At 39.4% G+C, this 23,340-nt stretch overlaps 1 long non-coding RNA gene across 4 annotated transcripts in view; it reads left to right on the forward strand.

Annotated features, from left to right (window-relative positions):
• The first annotated feature begins 349 nt into the window (after positions 1-349).
• Positions 350-23,340, forward strand: part of LOC102017386 — a 56,055-nt gene continuing 33,064 nt past the window's right edge. The window contains exons 1-6 of one of the 4 annotated variants that reach the window (XR_261987.1): positions 350-438; positions 5,098-5,213; positions 6,662-6,882; positions 12,353-12,428; positions 13,049-13,341; positions 14,455-14,716. This is a non-coding gene — a long non-coding RNA (uncharacterized LOC102017386). Of the gene's footprint in view, positions 439-5,097; positions 5,214-6,661; positions 6,883-12,352; positions 12,429-13,048; positions 13,342-14,454; positions 14,717-23,340 lie in introns of those variants that run through there. The other 3 variants (XR_001235176.1, XR_261988.1, XR_001235175.1) reach the window with 3 other exon arrangements.

Consider the following 23,340-nt stretch of genomic DNA (forward strand, 5'->3'; position numbering starts at 1 on the left):
GACCCAACCCCTTACAGGAAAAGCCCCTGTTCTGTATTCATACCCCCTTGCTTCTTGACTCCCTTCCCCATTTGATCCCAATTTAATCAATTTTATCTAAACAATTCTTATTGGCTGACCATAGTTTTGTCCCACCTCATTCCACCTTGTGATTTCCCATTTTTCCCCTATCTTGGACCTGCCTCATCTCATGGTTTTGCTCTATAAAAGTCCCTAGAAAAGACAGTCTTGGGCAACACACTTGGGCCCCTCTTCTGTCTCTCTTTTGGACAGAAGCTTTCACTCCCTGAATAAATGTATTGTGCTTTTAACCTCCGTTGTTCCTAAAATTCATTCTTTAATTTTAGAGAACACGAACTCATTGCAGATATCGTTCAGGTTGGAGTTTCTATTTTCTTGTATCATTTTGGAGTTCCCCACAGAGATCGTTGGACAGAGGTAAGAGTTTGCTTTTGTTTCATAGACTCTGGATTGGGACTCATTTAGGTAACAAATTTTTATACTTCAAATTTTGTTATGTTTATAATTGCTCATAGTTGCTTATGGTTTGTCTCATATAATTTTGTTAAAATGTTGATAAACCTATGTTAAAACATGGGAAGGTTATAAGGTTATGATATTACTTTAATGGGAGCAGACAGAGATCAAAAGAGGAATTGAGATGTGTTATATACATATACCAACTACATACGAAGAGTGTAAACATGTACTAATCAAAAAGAAAAATTAATTATAATAATAATTAAATAAAAGAAACAGGATAGTGACTGGTAGATGAAATCATCTGTAAAGAAATACTAAATGGATTCAGAGTTGTTGAACGGAAGGAGGCCACTAGCCAGAGGCTATCTTCTGCATGAAAAACTACAGCCTAACTCAATATCAAACAAATTGAAAATCTAACTCATGAGTCTAATTTTTGGAAAAATAGCTACCTATCCATCAACCACAAGCAGCCAACAGATCAGGCCTTGTCCAAACAGGAAAAACACCTACACTCTGCTTCCTAGTTCTGTCCTTAAACACCCCCTGCCCCTTTTGGACAGTGGAGTTCTCCAAACTTCTGGCTCTGGGTTTTGTCTGATTCATGCATCACCCTTTTTGCTCAAATAAACTGTTAAATTTAATTTGTTCTCTTCTTTAATTTGTTCACTTCTCAAAGTGAACAATGGAAAAGTAACAACAGTGGGCTATCTTCCATGTGAGTACAGAAAGATAAATGTGTCCACCTGAGCTTGCAGGCTGAGTGCTAGGATCTTTCAAAAGCAAAGGCAAAACACATGTTCAGATAAAGAAAACCAGAGTCGGCCATTGATCAGCAAAACCCTGGTTCCTCTCAGTGAGGCGTGGTGTTCAGACCTAAAATCAAGGCCTTGCACGTTCTCATAGTTACTGGGGTGTTACTCTTAACCAGAAGAAGAAAATTTCCACAACTGTTTTGAAAGCAAAGAAAATTGAAAGAGAGAGAGAGAGACAGAGAAAGGTAGAAAATAAATTATAATAAGAAACAAGAGAATGAAATACATTCAAATGCTGTGAAAGATTCAAAATATAGCAAGAGGTTATTTTTAATAGCTTTATAATAATAGACAAGTTTCTTTAACACTGCACCAAAAACTGACTTATGAATAAACAGAAAGTCTGAATTAGCCCGTATTTATCGGACATTTGGAATTATTAAATAAAAATATTTCTAAAAGAAAATGCCAGGTGGTATTTATTACTCATTAATTCTACTGGTTTTTGAAAAGTTGCACAAATGACACCACAATGTAGTAAAAGAATATTTACCAAACTCATTTAGGGAGGAGCTAATTAACATGACCTTTCAAAACTCAAGACAATGAAAGTAGAAAAAATTATAGCCATTCTTTCTCATGTCTATGTGTTTTAGAGACTGTCTCCTAGCTTCAAACATTTCTTTGTTTCTTTTAGCAATAGAAATTCATACAGAATTTTGTATAACCTGGGCTCATAGCCACCTGGCCAGAGAAAATATATTTCTGCTTCCCTTGAAGCTGTTTGTAGCCATGGAATTAAGTTGGAGTTAATAAAATGAGAAAGGAGGGCAATTTCTTCCTCATCTTTCTAAAAAGAATGTTCAGGACTCCCTGTTTCACTTTGAGCTGGCTGAGAACTGGTAATAATTTGGAAACTAAGTACTGAATACACTAGGCTGCCCTGCCAGTCACAAACCATTGGCCTACTTCAAACTAGCCCCAGAGAGTAAATGCCTTATATTTTCTAGATTGGATTTTTTGTTACGGAACCTTGGATCCTAGAATAATTAATAATGTAAATATATTAGCAAACTGACTGAATCCAACAAAAAAAGATAAAAGAAGAACAAGTTGGCTTATTTCAGGGGTACAAAGTTAGCTAATATAAGGTATTTTATTAATATATTTCATACATTAGCAATCAAAGAATAAAAATAACATCATGGTCCCAGTAATTTCATGAGAAAAGCATTGGATAGCATTCATTTTTTTTTTCCCCTTTGGTACTGGGAATCAAACTCGTGACCTTGCACTTGCTAGGCAGGTGCTGTGCTGCTGAGCTATATCCCTGGCCCAGCATTCATATTTTTAACAAAATAAGGACAGAGAAGCCTCAAAAAAGCATAGTTACAAGAATTATACAATACATATTACTTTATATTATATAATATACAATATTATTATTATATAATATATATAAGGTTATGAACATCATGAGTGCCTACTTGAAGCGAAAGCAGCACAATATTGTAAGAAAAGAAAGAGAACTGGAGCACAATTTGTTGATAATGTGGTCTCCATAGAAATCCTAGGGAATTTATAAAGGATTACATTATTAAGAAAGCTCAGTGAGTTTTCTGGGTAATTTGGGTTCCTTAATGCTATCGAGATACAAATTGCATTTTCCTATGCATAACACATTTAATTTTAAGAGACATCATTTACAACAGCATCAAAATATAAATTTTCCAAGAATAAATACAGCTACTTTTATTATATGGAGAAAATTTTAAAACATTATTGAAAAATTTTAAAGGTTACCCCTTCTCCCTCAAAAGATATTTCATGTTCACAGAGAGGATGAGTCAATATTTTACAAATTGATCCATCAATTCAATTCCAATCAAAAACTCCAATCCAAATCCTAGCATGTTTTGTCTGTCTTCTTCTTCTTCTTCTTCTTCTTATTATTTTTTTCTTGGTACCAAGAATCAAACTCAGGACCTTGTACTTGCCAGGCAAGCACTTGTGCCACTGCGCTATATCCCCAACTTTATCTGTGTTCTTGTTGCCATTTTGTGGAATGAAACAAATTGATTTAAAAATGTATACAGAGGAACAAAGGATCAAGAGTACTTGATGTACTTCTTGAAAGGAAAAAAAAAGGGGGAATCCATTGTACTTGAAATCAGGGATTATTACAGATCACAAGGATTATCGTCACGTAGTATGGGAGCACACAACTGGTAAATATGTCTTACTTCAAAACCAGAGCCAATCAGTGAGTAGAGGACAACTTTCCAATACCTAATGTGAGACTAACTTGGAAACAAGGAATTAGACCCTTACCTCACACCATAAATAAGAATCAAATTGAGGTGGATTAAAGAATAAGTATAATGTACAATTACAAAACTACTAGTAGATGACACAGGAAATGATATTTTTGACCCAAGTGGAGAATGACTTTTTATCTGATTCATAGAAAACCTCTGAAGACACATTGGGAGACATCAAAAGGGTAATAATGTATGGTTCTGTTTTAGCAAGTTACCAAAGAAAAGAGACATCCCATACAGGGCAAAAGAGTTGTTCAAAATCTAACTTGGGCAAGTCATGGTGTTTTTGGCAAAGTGTCGGGGATAAGTCAGCCAATGCAGGCCTCAGGTATAGAGCTCTTCTCCTCACACCCCAGTAGGACTGGCCGCCCTGTCTGACAACAGACAGTCTGTCTCATTTTGAGACAAGGGCAAAGCAAGGAAAATTTAATGGACACTCATTGGCAAAAAATTTAGTTGCCTGAATTATCTTGCATAGGTAATAAAATAAATATTAAAGGTTGTATTGAGTCAGAGAGGGCATACCTTCCTATCAATATTAACAGATATAGTACATTAGCACCTGAAAGCTACACTTAACATTTTCATCTGTAAAACAGATAGAAAGACGTGATTCCTAGAGCATATAAAAATGATATAGAGCTAGGGACATCTGCCATGAACTATCCCCCAAATTATTTGGTTATAAGACAATGAATCACAGAAGCACCATTAAAAGCTGAGGCCAGGATATACTATCTGGTGACCTCAAAGTAATTGCTATAAATATTTTAACCCTCATGCTTCCTCATATGAGCTACCTGCGAATAGAAGAACTATAAAATCCAGATAACTGCAATTTTTTTTCCTTCTCTTCCTGACCTTTTCCTCCCATCTCCTATGGTTCCCTCTTTCCTTTCTCTTCCTTCTTTTACCTACTTTCTTCCTTTTTCTCCACTTCATTCTCCATAATCTTTTCCTCTCCCTTTTCTTTCTTGTTATGTGAAAACAAAACTTATTAGCAACCGAAGGTAGAAAAATTCTTTCCTTAATGAGAAGACACCAAAAACTTCGAATATGGAGCATATCTTAAACTTGTCTTAATAAACAAAAAATGTGCACCCAGTGTTTTCAACATCAGATGCTTATTCTATTCTCAGGAGTCTAAGACAATTTTTCTCTGTATGCTGGAAAGAAAAGATAGTCTTATTTTCTCTATCTAAATAATTTCAGGCATACCACAGATCAATAAACCACAGATGACATAAAACAATGATTATTTCATAAGGACAAGTCCTTGTGAAGTAATCACAAAGTCTAGACTTGTGGCTGTGACTTCTTTTATAATGGTGACAGCATAAAACATAGATTGCTTTCTTTTCTACAAGAAAAAAACCTCTGTAATACACATAGGAGAACACTGGAAACTCAACTGTAATAACTGTCCTGAGACCACACTGACCTCCACTGTTCAGCTTCTAATTTATGTACTCAATTCAAGTTGAAGAATGTGGATATTGCTCTAAGACACCTGCTTCATGTGTGCTCTTCTCATCCAGTTTCAGTGTCTCCTACTAATTTGGCCCAGCAGCATTCCAGTGGCTGAGGAGACACCTTGTCCAGCCAGCTTAGTGTTTTCTGAAGATGCAGGTTGAACCCATCAGCCAACATTAAGGTAAAAGTGTCTTCTCAGTGCTAAAAAGTCACCAACGTCAACATCTGCTTATATTCATTCCACAGTATGCATTTTCAGATCTATGTATTGCCCAAAAATCAAAGATTCTTTAGAAACATCATTTCCATTTTGGTACCCCTTTTCTCCTACGTCTTGCTGGCCTCCATTATGGGTTTGGGTTGGTCCTTTAGAAGCGAGGACAACAGAAGACATACTAATGGGTAACAAACATGTGGAAAAAAAGTTCAACCTCACTAATCACTAAGGAATGAAAATCAAAGCCACAAAGAGATATCATCTTGCTGATTAGAATGGATATTATAAAAAAGGCAAAAAATATATACTGGGGAATATGCAGAGAGAAAGGGAAATCTCAAACACAGTTGGTGGGAAGGGAAATTAGTATAGCCATTGTGGAAAACAGTTTGGAAGTTCCTCAAAAACTAGAAATAGAACAACCATATGATCCAGCACCCTCACTCCCGGGTACAGATCCAAAGAAATTGAAATATGCAAGAGATATCTGCAGTCTCATGTTCACTGCAGAGACCTCTTCCCAGTAGCTAAGATAGGGTGTCAGTATAGCTTTCCATCAACAAATGAATGCATATGGAAAATGTGGGACATATATACATAATAGGATACTATTTAGCTATAAAAAGAACGAAATCTTGTCATTTGTGAGATAATGAGTGAGCCTGAGGAACAGTATGTTAAGTGAAAGAAATCAGGCACAGTAAGACAAACAGTACATGTTCTCACTTATTTACAGAATCTTAAGTAGTTGATCAAGTAGGAATAGAGAGTAGAACAGTGGTTACTGAAGGTAGAGAAGCAGAGGCAGGGAGGAATGGAGAGAGCATGGCTGGTGGGCACAGGGTTGAAGGTGGAGGGGAAATAATTTCCAGTGTTCTATAGCACGGTAGGATACAGTGGTTGAAAATAATCAATTGTTTACTTTAGAATAGCTCATGGAGAGGATTATATACTTCCCAGCACACAAAAATGATAACTGTTGGAGATGATAGAATTCCCAATTACTCTGTTCTGATCATAGCAATTGTATACAAGTATTGAAATATCACACTGTCCCTCATAAATATGTGTAATTATGATGTGCCAGTTAGAAATGAAAGTGTATATAAAGGCAAGAAAAGATAAATGAAGACAAAGTGTGATATCCTTGACTATGACTTTGCATGTGTCCCTCACACAGTTCACATTTTTGGGTATTGCACCTGGCTTCTCTCTACAGGGGCCCCTTTGGGTTCCTCTAGGAAGAGATCACACACGTGTTGGACAGGACTGAGGGAAATAGGGTGATATCACCGTTTTACCTGCAAAGCTACAATACTCTCTGTGTTGAAACTTGCCCAGCTCATCTGAACCCTCCTTAACCACATGCTTTTGCTATTTTACATTTTATACCTCTTTGTTTCTTTCTTCAGTTTCTCCCTTAAGTGGGTTTGGAAAAGGAGACACAAGAAGATACTGAGTTTGTATCTAGTCAGAATTATGGCACCAGTGACCTCTACCCTCCAGTGAAGGCCTTGGTCATGCCATGTCACGTGGCAAAAGAGATTTTGCAGGTGAAATTAAAGTGATGAGAATAAAATAGTGAGGTTGCTGGGAGGATCCAATCTAATCAGAAGGCCTCCTCACTCCACTGGTAAGCAGAAGAGCGATGCATCAGATAAAAAATACAACAGATTCAATACACAAGAGGGATTTGGCTTTGACGTTGTTGCTGGCTCCAGCGAGGGCTGCATTGGTCAGGATTCAGAAACAGAACTGATAGGCTGTATATCCACATGGAAAAAGATGTATTATAAGGAACTGAAAACAAAATTGTGGAAGCTGACAAGTCCCAAGGTGTGCAGTGTGAGTCAGTGAGGCGGCGGCCCAGGAGAACCTGTCGTTCAGGTCTATCCCAAAGTCGGCAGGCCTGAGACCCCAGAAGAGTCAATATTTCACTTCGAGTTCAAATGTAAGAAAAAAGAAATTCCTACTTCAAAAGCAGTCAGGCAGAGGGGGTTCTTCCTTCTTTAGTAGACAATCTACCTTTTTGGGCCATTAAGGCCTTTCACTGATGGGAGGAGGCCCAGCCACATCAGAGAGGACCACCTGCTTTTCTGAGTCTACCCACTTAAAACATTAAACTTATCCCCCACAAACACCCACACAGGTGCAACCAGAATGGTGTTTGACAAATATCTGGGCTCTCCGCTGCCCAGCCAAATGACACGTGAAACAGACATCACGGGGGGCCAGGAGCCAGGCAACAGAGACTACCTCGGAAGCTGAGAATGGCATCCAGCTGAGAGCCAGGAAGGAAATAGGCTCTATATCCACAAGGAACTGATGATCTGTGCTAATCATCTGTAGGAGCCTAGAAGCAGATCTTCCCCACTGTACTGAAGAGCTCCCAGATAAGGGCCTGTGGCTGCCAACACCTTGATTGAGGCTTCACACGACCCAGAGCAGAGGGACTGTCCAAACCCACCCAGCCTTCTGATGGAAGGTGTCATCGCCCAGCAAAAGGCTCTTTTCTCTGTTTTACTCTAGTGGCTACAGTTTGCTTTCCTTTCAGCAGTGAGTGGTCCTAGCATGTCTTGCTCTGGTATGTGACAAGGGCTGGGGGACACACAGTGAGTAACACAGTTTTCTGTGCTGATGCTTTGCTCTGTAGCTGTGCTGGGTGAGCTCCTTTTCTCTGCCTTTACACTGAGGTCTTCCTTGGGAGGTTTCTTGTTCTTCTAGTACATAGGTTCATGTCAGCCCTCTCCTACTCCTTCATGGAGATCTGGGCAGGCCTTGGCTGGAGGGAGAGACATAGTTCAGACTGTCCTTGTACGACTAGAAACCAGCTGAGACAGAACTAGAAGGCTTTGAGCTTTATCTTTTATACCTTGAAGATGTAGGTAGCCACAGGACAGACTCTGTGAGGGGAGTAATTACTATTCCTGTCTGGAATAGATCTGATTTTATTTATTTTTTTTTGTGGTAGTAGGGATTGAACCTAGGGCCTTTGCACTGAGTTATGTCCCCAGTCCTGTGTTTTTGTTTCTGTTTTCATATTTTAGATTTTAAGACAAGATCGTGTTAAATTACTAAGTGGCCCAGTTTGAGCTCGAACTTGGATCCTCCTTTCTCAGCCTTTTGGAGTGCTGGGATTATAGGCACATAGCACACTACCTTGCTTAGAATTAGGTTCTTAAACCTTTCTTACTAGATACTTTGTACTCACAGACTCTCACGGAATCTGATGTTTGAGCCCACATACCTTAGCAAAAGCCACTCTGCCTTTATGACAAAATTCAGCCCCTACAGAAATGACTGTGAACCAAAAGCAAAAAAAGAAAATAAAAAGGAAAAATTTAACCTCTGTTTAGTTATTATACTTTAGTTAGCAGTGAGAAGCAGCATTTTTTGATGGCAGGTGAAAGATAAGAGTTTGGAGCCTCGACCTTAAGACTTCCTTCAGTGCAAGGTCACATCTCCATGGAGGCTTGTTTTGGTGCCATCACGGAGTCTGAGGATGCTGGTGTGTGCACTTTTCAGAAAGGGTCACGCGCTTAGATTTCATTGCTACAAAATGATCAGGTATAGTTTTGCAGGCAAAAGTCAGAAAATATTGCAGCCTTCCCCACCTGAACCGCCCCATGAAGAACTGGTTTATTAAGTTAAAAAGGCAGAAATGTGCCTTCAAACAAACACACTAAATTAGACCTTTCAAAACACTTGTCATTAAAAGATGGTTTGTTGAAACTTCAGATAGGTTAAACGTACGCCACTATTTGAGTGAAAAAAATTAGCTTTCCAGGGTTGCAATTACAACCCTACTTAGTTGCCATGGTGATCGCACAGCATATGGATTTTGTCAGATAAAGACATCAGGGGTGGAGAGAAGGGACAGTATATTTTTTGAATCACCACATGCCAAGTGTCAACTCCTTGGCAGTTCTCTTGCAAAAAAAATTTTTTTTAAAGAGAAAAATGTGTTTGGATTCGGGAGAGGAACTTTGGAAGGATAAGAAAGAGAAAAGTACCAGAAATGTGTAAAGAAAAATCTGACTTTCAAATAATGTGGCCATTAATGCCAAATTGTGGAATAAGGCCTCCTGAGGATTTGAATGTTAGGAGCACGTAGGTCTAGGAGAGGGGCTTGGAGCCAGCTGCAGTTCACAAACATGGTCTAATAATGATGGTCAATCTATTTTAGTTTACCCTCTCCTGTGGTTTCTCTTAGTTTTATAGGCCATGTCACTTTAATGTTCGTTTCCCATCTTAACTGCATGCAAATCTAAGGTTGTTGTTAACCGTGATCTTGTCTATCACCTGGACCATTGATGTACAAACTACATCATGGAATAAGAATGTCCCTGTGCCAAAGACTTGAGACTTTGAGATATGAAATCATTATCAGTGAATTTTTCTCCATCACAAGAATGAAAAAAAAAAACAACTAAAATATTTTATAAATTCTAATAAAACATTGAATTCTCACTTTATAGATATCTTTGGTATTCAGAATGTATACACTGAATGATTACATCTGCTCTGCCAGCGTGACTGTGACACTGAATGATTGTACCTCATTTCTGTCCTACACAGTGTGGCGGTGAATCTCAGCACTGGATAGCCTGGGGCCAGTGGCCTCACTTGCTCTGTGACACTGGGTGGTGGCTGCTATTTGTCAGCCCCCGCAGCAACCACTAGATCCTGATCTTATGGATTTCATATTTTAGTGGGGGAAGAGGAGAAAACAACATGTCAAATGTTTGCAGAGTATCTTAAAGATCTGAAAGGAAAGGGACATGGTTTTGTAATGGAGAGGTCCTTTTGGGAGAGAAGGAGGTAGGTCAGAGATCTGTGGAAGACAGCTAGGATCTAAGGACCTAGGTACGGATAGCCACCAAAGATCTGGGGAAAGATCAGAGGCAAAAACACAAATACCATGAACTGTTAAAAACTAGAGTAGAGCAAAAGAAGATCCAAGGGAAGGCTGACATAGCGGCAGATCCAGAAGAGTTTGGTGTCCAGGATACAGTTTCAGTTTTAATCTTTTCTTTAGAGTAATTTATAAAATTACATGAAATTGTTACAGATGTTTTGAAAATCTTAGACACCCAAAAGGACTGCTTGTGGAAAAGAATATACAGGGTTGGATGCTCTGACAGGCTTATGTAGAATTCCCATCCTGAGCCAGGGGCTGACTTCACTGATGAGGAGATGAAATTCCCTCTTCCTGGTCCTTCGCTGTCTCTAAGGCACAGGGTCTCAGCGATACTTTTCAGGCCTTGACGGTCATCAGAGAACATGGCAGGCTTGTTAAAAATGCAGGTTCCTGTGTTCCAAAGCATGAAAGGGTGCCATGGGTGACAACAATGATGTATTTCAGAATAGCTAATGGAGGGGATTCTGGATGTTCCCCATCAAAGAAATGACAAGTGAGTGAGGTAGTAGACATGGTGGTTATCTTGAGCTGATCACTAATATATATATATACATCACACTATGCCCAGGAAATGTGTATAATTACTATGTGTCAGGGAAATGCAAATCAAAACTATATTGACATTCCATCTGATTCTAGTTGGAATATAAAAAATATCAGGAATATAAAAAGTAGTAATTACAGGTGAGGATGTAGGGGAAAAGGAACCCTTCTACACAGCTGGTAGGAATGTATAGCCAATATGGAAGTCCAACAGAGGTTCTTCAAAAACCTAAAAGTAGAACTACCATGGTTCTGCTATGTTACCCTAGATATATACCTAAAGGAATCAAAGTCAGCATACTACAGGGATATCTGCACACCCATGTTTATTGCAGCTTTATTCACAAGAGCCAAGACATGGAATCAGCTTAGGAGCCTATCGATGGATGAGTGGATGAAGAAAATGTTGTATACATACACAATGGCATATTATGCAACTGTAAAGAAAAATAAAATTACATCATTTGCAGGAAAATGGGGGCAGAACTGGAGGTCATAAGGTTAAATGAAATAAGCCACACTCACAGACAAACATCCCATGTTTTTTGTCTCCTATGTGGGACCTAGGGGCAAAAACATGACACAAAAGTAGAAGGCAGGCTACTAGACAACAGGAAGGGGCTCTGGAAGATGGGGGAGGGGAGAGTAACGGAAGTTAACAGGGTGAAGGATTTGATCAAAGTATGTTATATGCAGGTATGAAATTGACACAGCAAAACCCATTGTTCTGTATAATTAACATGCCCTAACAAAAAATTCAAAAATAAAAAAATATATTTAAAAAGATGTAGGTGTCTAAACTCAGCTAAGTCTTGCTGAACCCGAACCACAGTGGTAGGAATGAGAGAACTTTCTGTTATACCCTGGTGCAGTCAGACAAGTGGTCATGTTGGGGTCCCATGCAGGACATGGGATCAGGCAGAGTCTACTGATGCCAGGGAGGCCCAGAATGTGGCGGGAGGGGGTCAATTATTTCCTCCCTTCAGCAACAAGAGAGGAGGAGGGGTTGCCTCACACTGACCAGTGCATTCCAGCTGGGCAGGGGTGCGCTGGGGGCTTTGGTCTGACTCTGTTCCACTTCTAGCTATGTATCCCATCCCTCTGCTGAGGGCTGCAAGAAGCCCATTCTCCTGACTGTCCGAAAGTGCTTGTCTTTACTAGCTTAGTGCCTTTCATTCCTAACAAGGAGATAATTCCTAGGGACTGGGGACATGTCTGGGGATGTAAATAGTGTGTCTGTCTCTTTAACTAGAAAGTCGTTAGGGAATCTTAGCCAATGCTAATTATACAGATCGGGTATTGCTAATAATTAAAATGTGCCTTAGGCTTTCTGGGAGGGTCCCTCTTAAGAGCTAAGGGTTGGTTCTCCTTCCCTTGTTGTTTTATGTATTTACAAATTAATTTAAATGTGATAATCTGCAATATTGATAATTATAGATGCTTAATGAAATAGGTATGTGTCATTCTTAAGATGAGCTCCTTATAAGAAAACTAAGATACAACCACCGATCCAAGAAATCTTCTTACAGTATACCCATTCAGTCAGGGAGAGGCTATTTACAGAAGTGCAAGAGGCAAAAAAACCAGCAAAAAATCCTTCCCAATCTCACGCAGTCTTTTACCTCTTTCTTGAAACCAGTGTGGGGATCAGAAAATGCTCACTGTAGAAACGTCCGTTTGAAGCTAGACCCAGATCAACATCCAATTTAATACAGGTCAGTGAACAAGTGTTAAAAAGCAAGGTTTCTCGCCTGCTTCCCATCTATACTGGATTAAAAACAATGATTTAGAGGTGAAAGGCTCTCTGCCCGGGCCACCAGCTCAGTGCCATTCAGCACTTTGGCTATTCTTCAGTGTTGAAATCCTTGGCACCATATTTTCTTGAGGTCATCTTCATTCGACAGGACGTTGCTCTGTCTCATCCTGCTAGAGAATTTATTATATCGATTTGGGGAATAAGGTTAATTGAAATGAACTTTTGGTTTTGAAGGTAGGTTCAGTGCAAGCTTCTACAATTAAAATGGAATTCTTCTCCTTTAAATGACTCAGGCTCATTTGACTGCCTGGACAGTACTGTTTAGAGCAAAGACAGGAGTAATTTTACAATGTGCAATGCTCATTTACTTTTCCCCTGTTGCTATAACAACTCACTTTTGAACCAGACGTGCTGATAGAAAAAGCCTTGGCTTCACAATGAATTTCACATTGGTTTTGTTTAGATTTTTCAATCAGTTCTCTTGGAACTGCAGCTGGACGTGCAGGAATAGATTTTACTCTTTCCTTTTTTAGAAACTGAGCTTAGCACTGAAGCTTTGTGTTTCCATCTTGTCTCCAGGGTTGAAAAAAGGCCATCTACATCCCATGTACAGTCTGTGATTTTGCTGACATCAATCACGTTTCATACCAGATTGTACTTTTCTGGTAACACCAGGGCTTGTGGTGCTTCTGAAGGAGAAATGGAACTGTCCATTCATTCTGTGGTTGAATCTTCTGTCCCAGTGCTAACAGCAAAATCTGTGCATCTGCAGAATTCGGGGTTCTGCAAATCTCAAGGTCTTGTGATGCCTCTCATTGCACAGGAACATGCCTTGTTTGTTAAAGATCACAAGGAGAAGACAAGGAGGTTTGGTAAGCATGGAAGAGACAGCTATTTTCTGAAAAACACAAATGAGTAATTGCACCCAAAAAGACTCCAGTTCTGCTTTCATGCCCTTCTTCTTCTTTTTTAAAAAACTTTGTTGGTACAGTTTAGGTATACAAAATGACCATGTTCATTATAGGGAATTTGTATCTGTACATGATATATCTTATTTCTTCTTTTTTATTTTTCTCATTCCCTTCCCTTTTCAGGCCCTTCTTAACATTCTCCAGGATAACAGACACTAACAGGGGCCTAAAATAACATGCTTGCTTTGAGGAGCATTGGACTATGAAAGGCTTCTTTTAACATAGGTCGAATTAAGAATTCAATTTAAAAAGTGACTTAAATGTTTGGGATGTGCACTTCCCAGTCAATATCTCTATCTTCTTTTTTGGTAAAAGAAACTATAGAATGGTTTTCACAGCCTCACAGAATTTTTAAAAATCATGGGATTCTGGAGGCTAAAAACTGAGGCTGGTAAAGAACATGCCAGGAAATTTAACCCTCTCCTCCTCATACCCTACCTCCAGGGAGAGAGGAAGTGGTTATGGCCAGTTCTGCCTCTTTGGGCACTGTGACTTCTTTTTGTCTATAGGTCTTAGCAAAAAGAAGAGCTGAGCTGTTCAATATCCCAGAGGAAGAGATTTCCTAAATAGAAAGACCAAATACATAGATATTGGCATGGGCAATGCATCTAAAACTCCCAGGGGGCTAGGAGGGCCAAGGGAATTGTGCCCCATGTGCTGTAGCCAACATTCAGGTCCTCTTCGGCTACGCTGTTTTGTTCTTATGTTCCCAGGCCACCCCTGGCTCCTAGGCACAAACATGGCTGGAAGCTGTGCTCCATGGCAGGAACATAGACATCATGTGGACTTTAGTGGCAATACAAAAATGGATCTATTTAAGAACATAACAATGATGTCCTTCAAGTATTCATTTTCCATTCTGGCAGATCCATGAAAATTAATCCTTGGCCATAAAACCAAAATGAAAACTTGGCTATAAGCCTAATCCTACCTGTCTGTCTATCTATCTATCTATCTATCTATCTATCTATCTATATCGGTCTAATCTATCTTTAATGTCAAACATGATCCAAGGGGCTCAAGTCACTGTGAGAATTTGACCTTACTGGAGCAGAGCAGAAGCCCGGTATACCTCAGCCTGTTCACCAGGGAGGCTGTCTGGGGTCTTTGCACGACAATCAACTATTCAGAAATGTCAACTTGAAGACTTCCAAACTCACCATTTCTAGTTAATTTTGCAAATGAAGTGTTGAAGAAGGAAAATCAATATTTAAGGACCTTTAAATGTTAGTGCAGCTTTTGTTTAAAATAAATCACATCCTGAGCAGTTCTATAATCATATGTGTGAAAGTGGGTGAAATCAACTCAGAAAAACATACAAATTCATTGGGCCAATACAGAAGTTCATGTCAATTCATATATTTACTAGTCCTAATTTTCAGGTCTGGGGCTTGAGAGGCAAACAATTTAAAAATTTATTTATACCTTAGAGTTATGAGGGAAAGGCAATATTCTGTTATAACAGTAGTAATAACTTTCTCCCCTTTCATTAACTACTTTGTAATTTATGACACATATCACACACTCCCAAAAAGAATTGAAGAAGCTGTTTTCTCAGTTCATAACATAAACATTGCTTTCTGGTAGATTAAAAATCATCTGGACATGTTTACTCTTAAGGGTGACACAGTTAACAGGAGAAGACTTTTCAAGAATCTGATTCCTTTTTTACTAGCAACTGAAGAGGATCTAGTAGGAGCTGGCAGTAGTGCGGAGCCCTTCCTGCACGGTCAGGATACATGGGCAAGTGCTGCCTCCAATTCCAGTGAGGTGGGCAGGACTCCATATTCCTTGACAGCAGGAGATGTGGTCATGAGCGGCTTTCCCACATCACGGAGACATGAGTGTTGGCTTCAGATCACAACCATACGCCCAGGGGACTAACAACTATAAAACATCGATTCATACATATCTTTGTTCAGAGAGCAGCAAGCAGAAAAAGAACATTTTATAGGGAAAACAGCAAGAGCAAATACCAAATATGAAACCAAAAGTTGGCTAGCTGCAGGGACCCTGGAAACAAACCCCAAGTACAGAACACTACCCATAGCTAACTGAAAGGAAAGCACTAGATAGTAGTGAGTCTATAACAAGGTGAAGAAGTTTATCCATTTGTTTAATTATTTAAGGAAAACACACACACCAGATATTTTAGTGAGCATTATGCGCCAATCCCTATGCTAATTATTTGAGAGACAGAGAGAAGGAAACTGCAGTCTTCACTGTCAGGTAGCTGAGACTCCAGTGAATGGGCTCAAGAATAAATAAAGCCATCATGCTGTACTGAGCACTAAGATAAGAAGCTGAGGAGGGCACCTCAAAAGAGGTGGCACATGAATGAGTCCTGAATGAAAAAGGAATATACCCATGTAGAGATGTAGAGGGAATCAGGACAGAAAAGATTCTAACTTGGAATTTGGTGTATAGTTATTTGACAGAGAAAGTTGGCTTTTTAAAGTCGTGCTTGAGATTCGGGGCGTAACTGTCATCTCAGGATTCCATTAGCATGGTAGTGATGCAATCAGCCCTGTGCTTTGGCAGGAGATTGTGAGGTAGTGTAGAGAAGGACTGCACATAAGGGGAGAGAAAGATGGGCCAGCTTTTCCAGAGACAATGGTGTCATGCAGGGAGAGGCTGTTAGGGCCTAAATTAAGGTAGGTGATAGATAAAGCTTTTTCAGGTGCGTTAGTTTGCATCATAATTTGCTGCATAGAGTTCCACAGGGCTGTGTGGCAGAAAGAAAAAGTTGCCAAAGGAACAGATTGAAGCTGGGCACTTGTAGGGTTTTAGATTCTCTGCATAGTTTACACATAGATCGGAGACCTATGCATTCCTTCTTTCTTTTCTACTGTGTTCCTTGGCCCAGTTTCTCATTTGTAAAATGATGGTAACAGTGGAACATCTGTTGTGGTGTGAGTATGAGAAAAACAGAAATAACGCATGTGGAACACCTTATTCCTCAATATATGAGCTCCATATATCTGCACATTTACCTCACTGGCTTGTATGTGTGCATGTGTGTGGTGGGTCTGAGTATCCTATGTGCCCATGCAGATGTGTTTACAGGGTGGTTATGTATATGTATCACGGATCTGTGTTTGGTAGGTGTATGTGTAGAGTGTATGTATGTGGGTACACACACGTGTACATGTGTGTGCATGTGTGTGGTGGGTCTCCAAAATGCCCTTTTCTAAGTTCCACTGTATTCCTTATTTTCAAAAATTCCCTAGAGGATTCCTTATTGGGTTATTTCTGGTTGCTAAGCTTTTTAAAGCACGAGATTTTCATTTACAGTGATACCAAACTTTAAAAATTAAAATAAAGAACAACTAGAAAAAGGGAACAAGATAGTATTTGAACGGCACTGAAGCATAATTTTGTCTTTAACTTGGATTCTCCTTTGTTCTAAATAGTCCTGATTGCTAAAATTGGATGCATACTCTTGCCATCATCCTTGAACAAAACCACTATTAGCTTAAATGTTTTCTATATTTAGAGGAAATAATCTTAACAACCATCCATACAGAAACAGAATAACACTCAAAGGCTTTGTGAAAGAAAGTGCAACTTTCTTTACAGGAAAGTTTTGCAATAACTCTAAACTTTATCTCACCATTTTTGAGAGGTATTTCTTGAAGCAACAGGAAAATCATCCTGTTGTTCAATTCATTTATCAAAACCACTCTTGCTTTTATTGGAAGACAGGGAAATGAATGCTAAACATCTTTTACGTTAACCCTATTGCCCTTGAGCATCTTACTCCATACAAAGATTTATTTAACTCTGAATAAGCCACCAGTTCCTTGGTGCATCGAGTGTGCTCGAAGCCCCTCTGACGTAGTGCTTCTGTCCTAATATGAAGGTCATTTTCTGCCACTTGTTCATTTTCCATAAAGGTTGCATCAAATGATGGAGGGTGTGAGAAGTCTGGTGTAAGCAATCCAGGTTCGAGAACAGCTTTGCCCTTACTAGGTGTTGATCCTGAATAACAGACTTAACCTTTATCTACCTTGTAAAATACAGAAATACTTCTTAGCCCTTAAGCTACTTTAGAAGGCTCAAAAAGTGAATATGCAAAATATCTATCAAGTTTCTTGGTGCAGAAGAGGCTCAGTAATAATAGCTGCTTTTAAACCATCACCCTGTCAATAGTTCACAAGGTACAAAAAGATAATCTCTTCGGTTCACATAGCTTACAGACTGCAGAGATATTTACAGAAAGTTTATGAGCAATTCTCAAATTCATTGCTAATGTAATTCATGAGGTACCATGCAACAACTTTAGTTTACTAGCATTTAAACAAGAAACTGGGAGTATTCCTTCCCACAGCATCACATGTACAGTATATATAATAGTAACCTCGCATATAATACTCAAACTGGTTTATGCAGAATGAGAAATAGAGAATATATCTGCAGAAATAAAAGTCCCCAATTCTCTGAAGTTTCACTTTGTAATGTTTCAAATTTCTGTAGTCATTCCCAGTCTAAAAATATTAAATGGAAAATTCTAGTGTCTTAGTTACTTTCTCGCTGCTGGGACAAAGCACTTGACACCCGCAACTGAAAGGAGAAGGTTTCTTTGGCTCATGGTTTAAGGAGAATTCAGTCCACAGTCTTCTAGCTCCAAGGCAGAAGCAACATGGTGGAGGGATCTGGTGGAAGAAAGCTGCCCACACCATGTAGGTCAGGAAGCAGAGAGAGAAGGGGGGAACCACGTAGGGGAACATAACTTTCCAGGTCATACCTCTCAGTGGCCCACCTCTACCAGGCTCCATCTCTTAACAAGAAGTTAGTCATAGCACCCTCCATGATCCAATCACCTTCTACACACATAAGAATTTGAGGGGATATTTTAGATCTAACCATAACATGCCCCCATTCTGGGTAGCATGAAATATACCATCCTATTCTGTCCTGCGTGGGATATGACTTGTCCCATAGTCCAGAGTATCCATGCTGTATACGTTTCCTACACACCAGTCATTTAGATGCTGTCTCCATAATCAGATCATCTGTTCTGATATTGCAATGACTTTGTTCAAGTAACCCTTATTTTACTTAATAATGGGTCTAAAGTGCAGGAGTAATGATGCAAAAGTACTGGAGCACAAAACATGAAAGCACAGAGGAATCTGGGACCGCTGTGGCCATGCTGTAGGGTACACATGAAAAAAAGAATATATAGGGTTTGGCACTAGCCATGGTTTCACGGATCCATGGGGGAGGGCGTCTTAGAACACATCCCTTTCAAATAAGGAACATGACTATACATACAGAACTTTATCAGCAGGAGAGTTCATGGAAGAATAAGAAAAGGACAGCTAGCTTCAAAGTCCAAATTACTAAAATAAGCAGTACAATTCTTCCCTATCACCATGCAAATAAGGCATCTGCCAGAGGGAAGAACTCCAATCCTTACAGATGGAAATTTAGAAAGGCACCAGGAGCTTTTGATCATAGTGTTGACATTTTTTTACTGAAAGACACTTGGCTTTGGAAATGATTCTTCCAGGCAGAAAGAACAAACTGTATTTGATTGGAACCAGCATGCAGAAAGGCCAGCATTTCCCACGTGCTCACCACTGAGGTTTCATTTATGCTAGACTCTAAGAGCAAGTCAAGTTGGGTGATGACTTCTAAGCAGTACCTGGGGAGGCATTTGGTCCAGCCAGCGTGCTTCCTACAAATCACTGTGGGAAAAAATGGGATCACATGCAAAACAACAACAAAACAGAGATGAAAGAATAAAATAAATTCAATCAATTTTCAGTGTAGCTCAGAGTTGAGAGAAAGAACGGCATTTTAATGAAGACTTTTAGTTCAAGGCCAGGCACTAGCCTTGCCTTTAGCCTGCCCAATAGTCACAGGATGCTGAAGGCACTGGGTTTCCTGAATGTTTTCTCCAAACAAGAAAGGTTTAATCTTTCTGTGCAGCAGCATGCTCAGCAAGCAACAAAAGCAAACAGAGATGAAGAAATTTCTCTGCTACCTCTCTTAGACCCATAATCCCCAAATCAAACACTTCTTTCTCCTGTACGCTTCCCCAGGGAGCTGTCAAGACAGCAGGCAGAAAGAGACCCTGGATTCCTTCCAAGGTCACTGCAGGATACTGGACAAATTCAGCCTCACAGAGAATCTAAACCACCCGGTGGGGACTGTGTCAATGTATTTCTCCCAGAATGCATCACATAAATGACCGCGATCGCCATCTTGACGTCTGACATGTAGTCAATCAGCCACACAGCTTCCCTGATTATAGATGAAACGGGTACATACAATTCCCTCTTGCTGAGGGTTTGCCTCACAAAGGAGCAAGCCTCCCCTTCTCATCCATGGCTGACAATATTCCTAGGTTGAGGACAGGGCAAAATGTTCTCATCATTTGAATCTAGCTTAGTTTAACACCTTAAATACCATTCTTTCTTTGCAGCTTCGGCCCTCTGAACAGAAGGGTGAGAGACACCTGTAGGCTTCCTTCTGTTCTCCAGGCATTCAAAAGAGTTCTCTTTTTAAGCAAGTTGAATCCCCTTTCTCCATGTAGTTGTCCTTGACCAGGCCCTATCCAAAGCACAGGATGAGGCTTGCTCGGTCTTCACTATAAACCCTGCCTTGGGAGGGGAAGCCATGAGAAGTACAGAAGACAGCCTTCTTTGCCTGTAAAATTAACTAATTGCTTTAGTGCTGAGCAGAAAATAGCAGAAAGCCACAGGAATCATATAATGTGCTGTTGGACAACTGTCAGAAGTATTGATTTGAAGAAAAAAGCATATCGGGTGCAAATAGTTAAACATAAGCATTTCATTTTCTAGGTGATTTATGTTTCTCAAGTGTTTTATGAGCCACTGCTTCCATTTTATAAATGAAGAACTCAAAAAGATCAACCTTTCTTCTACACAGGCACTCCTAAAGTTAGAATGTGCCCATTGCTCCAGTGGGAAAGGTGCAACTGCCACTTCAGCCTGGAGGCAGGCTCCGTGGAGCACAGTTCCACTCTTGGCTTTGCTAGAGAATCGCTGAACCAGTTTTTCCTCCCTCTTGTCAAAGCTTCCCTTCCTCCCATTTCAAGGTGTCAGGGATACCTGATGCCCAGCCTCAAAGGGCATCCCCAGGGACTAAAACCAAGGTTTCAGATGCCACAATTGTCTTGGAACCAACTGACAGTTCCCAAGGGAAGTTGTGAGGCACTTCACACCAGACTCGTAGTTTAAGACTGGCCACCTTCACAATATTTATTTGTAAAGCAAGATAAAAGTGCTTCACATCAGAGCTTCTCTTCTGCCCCAAAGCCAGTTGTTCCCTGTCAATGGCACACCACTGGACAGAGGCACAGCAAATGGGATAAGGAAAGGCAATAATGGGGATTCTCCATCTTGAGAGGCTCAGCACCAGCCCACCTGAGAAAAAAACCCAAAAGGTCTTTTACAAACCAACACACAAAAACAGAAATCTGACAACATTGGTCCACTGATTTTTTTTTCTTGGTATCAAGGTGCACTTTAGGCATATTTATTATTTATTTTTATGTAAGAACTAGATGAATATACTCTCATTGTCTGAGAAGTATAGAGAAGTGTATGGAGTAAAAATTAAAATATCTCTTTCATTTACCCACCTTGCTCTCCCAAAACTGTTACTTATCAGTTTTAGACACGCTTTGGTCTTTTTCTTACATTCTACACACACATATATAGAAACATAAACATATAGCTGTACTACACACACCTATACACACTGATATGTACTCTTCTGCATTGTATATTTTTATGAAATCAAGACTGGCGAAGGTACTCAAATACCTTGGTTAGCTGAAGATCACCAAACCCCTTCCTATTCACTGCAAGCTAGATTTCATTTGAGTGGAGATGATTGCTCCCTCCTGTACATTTCCTCCTACCATTAATGCTTTAGGATATGTCTGGAAAATTCTGTAATTTATGTTAAATATAAATTGTTGTATTTTTGGTTGTATTGGAAAAATGTATACTCTAATGTTGTTTATAAACTCCCTCATCTTTCCAAAGGTAAATTGACAACAAATAACCTGAAGAGAATATAATGATAGAGCTTATAGGTTTAATATGCAAAAATCAATTATTCTAAAATATTTGGGCTTACTTTATATAAATAGCTCATAAAATTTTTTCAGTTATTGATGTTACAGAAAAACAATTACATATTTGAAATTCCAATTACATTGTTGAAAAATATAATTAATTACCTGGAATAAAACAGGATCATTATCTCACATGATATAATTCATTGGAAGTATTTTTAAAACTGCAGTGTGCTATACAAACAGTAGCTATTTATGTCATGAATTAAAAAAATTTACTCTTTTTCTTGCATAAATATATTATTAAATGGGCTGTATATCAAGCAGACATTTTTTATGCTTTGATACATGTTTCACATGATTTTCTCCATGTAAATGTTTCTTTCCTAATTCACTCAGCAATTGTTATGCATTATGCATAAACCTTCATCTTTCAATATTCAGATAATTTAGAATTTCTATATATAATTTAAATTCCCTACATATAAATTACTACCCATGCATTTTAGCTAAGCACTGCTAATTCTCAGGTTATTCAGTATAGAAAAGAATCACATTGCAAGAACAATCTAAAATAACTGATGATGCCCAGCACATGGATGTGCTGCAGGATACACTGGATCTGTCCAGTATGGATTGGAATAATCAAGCATTGTGTGAAGACTCATTATTTCCCTAGTGGCCGTGTGAAGTCCCTTAGCTGGCAGATTTTGTCCATTTCCTCGTAGACTGTCCTGTGTTTGGCACAGTACAATTCACTGATCATTATTGAATAAACAGCTGCAAAGGTACTACAAACAATAACCAACCATTAAATGTACTGACGTCCATTCAAACATGTAGGCATGCTTGACATTTGTTTTATTCCAAGGCTATTTCCTAAATGTCCCAGTGACCACTGGGCATTTATTTACCACCAGCATGCTGCTAGTGGCATCCACATTTAATATCAAAATAGCCACTTCATCTTCAGATAGCGTGGCAGGTGTAGTTCCAAATCTCATAGCTTTGGGAGATTGAGGCAAGCATTGATTTGATAGACTGAAGTTTATGCTTTTCCCTTCCTTAAATAAACTCACTCTTTGGTAGCAAGCACTTAGGGGATTCCCAAAATATTTGCAAACATTGCTGTCAGATAGCATCACCGTCACCATATGATTTAAACAAGCATGTATTCATCACACTTAAACCAGATGTCATCTGAGTAGATGAGGAATGAATCATTTGCTCTTGACAGCTTGTTTATTTCTGACAACACTTTTCAGCAGGGATTGTGTGAGTGCAAAACCCACTTTTGTTATATCTAGGCAGGAGGATGAAATGCCAAATACTGCAGGAAAAGCCTTCCTTCAAGGCGGGGTTCCCTGAAAACAGGCTCCTTTCCCCTCGGACTGACGGACAGGTGGTGAGAGGAGGAACAGCGATGGAGAGTGAGAGCGCCTTATGCCATGAGGTTGATAATAACCCAGCAGTGACAATCACTTTCTCCACTTCCAAGAGCGTAGACCTTGTTAGCTAAAACGTGCCAGGCATCTGGTTAGTTCATCTCATTTAATCCTTACAAGATTAGATTGAGGTATCCTCCTTCCATCTTATGGAGTAGGACTCCACAGCAGAGAGAAAAGCTGAGTAAATTGCTCAGGAACTCTTGTGGCTCAGGTAAAAGGCAAATCAATGATTTCCACCTGGCCTTTTTGACTCCAAAGCCTGGGCTGCACTGTGAGGGTGCTCAGGTTTTAGACTCATAATTTTTTTTTTTTTTTTTTTTTGGCTTTTCTCTGGTACTGGGAACCGAACTCACGACCTTGCACTTGCCAGGCAGGCGCTTTGCCACTAAGCTAAAT

The sequence above is a fragment of the Chinchilla lanigera genome, unplaced genomic scaffold (assembly GCF_000276665.1).
Source record: "Chinchilla lanigera isolate Chin_1 unplaced genomic scaffold, ChiLan1.0 scaffold00038, whole genome shotgun sequence".
Taxonomy (NCBI): domain Eukaryota; kingdom Metazoa; phylum Chordata; class Mammalia; order Rodentia; family Chinchillidae; genus Chinchilla; species Chinchilla lanigera.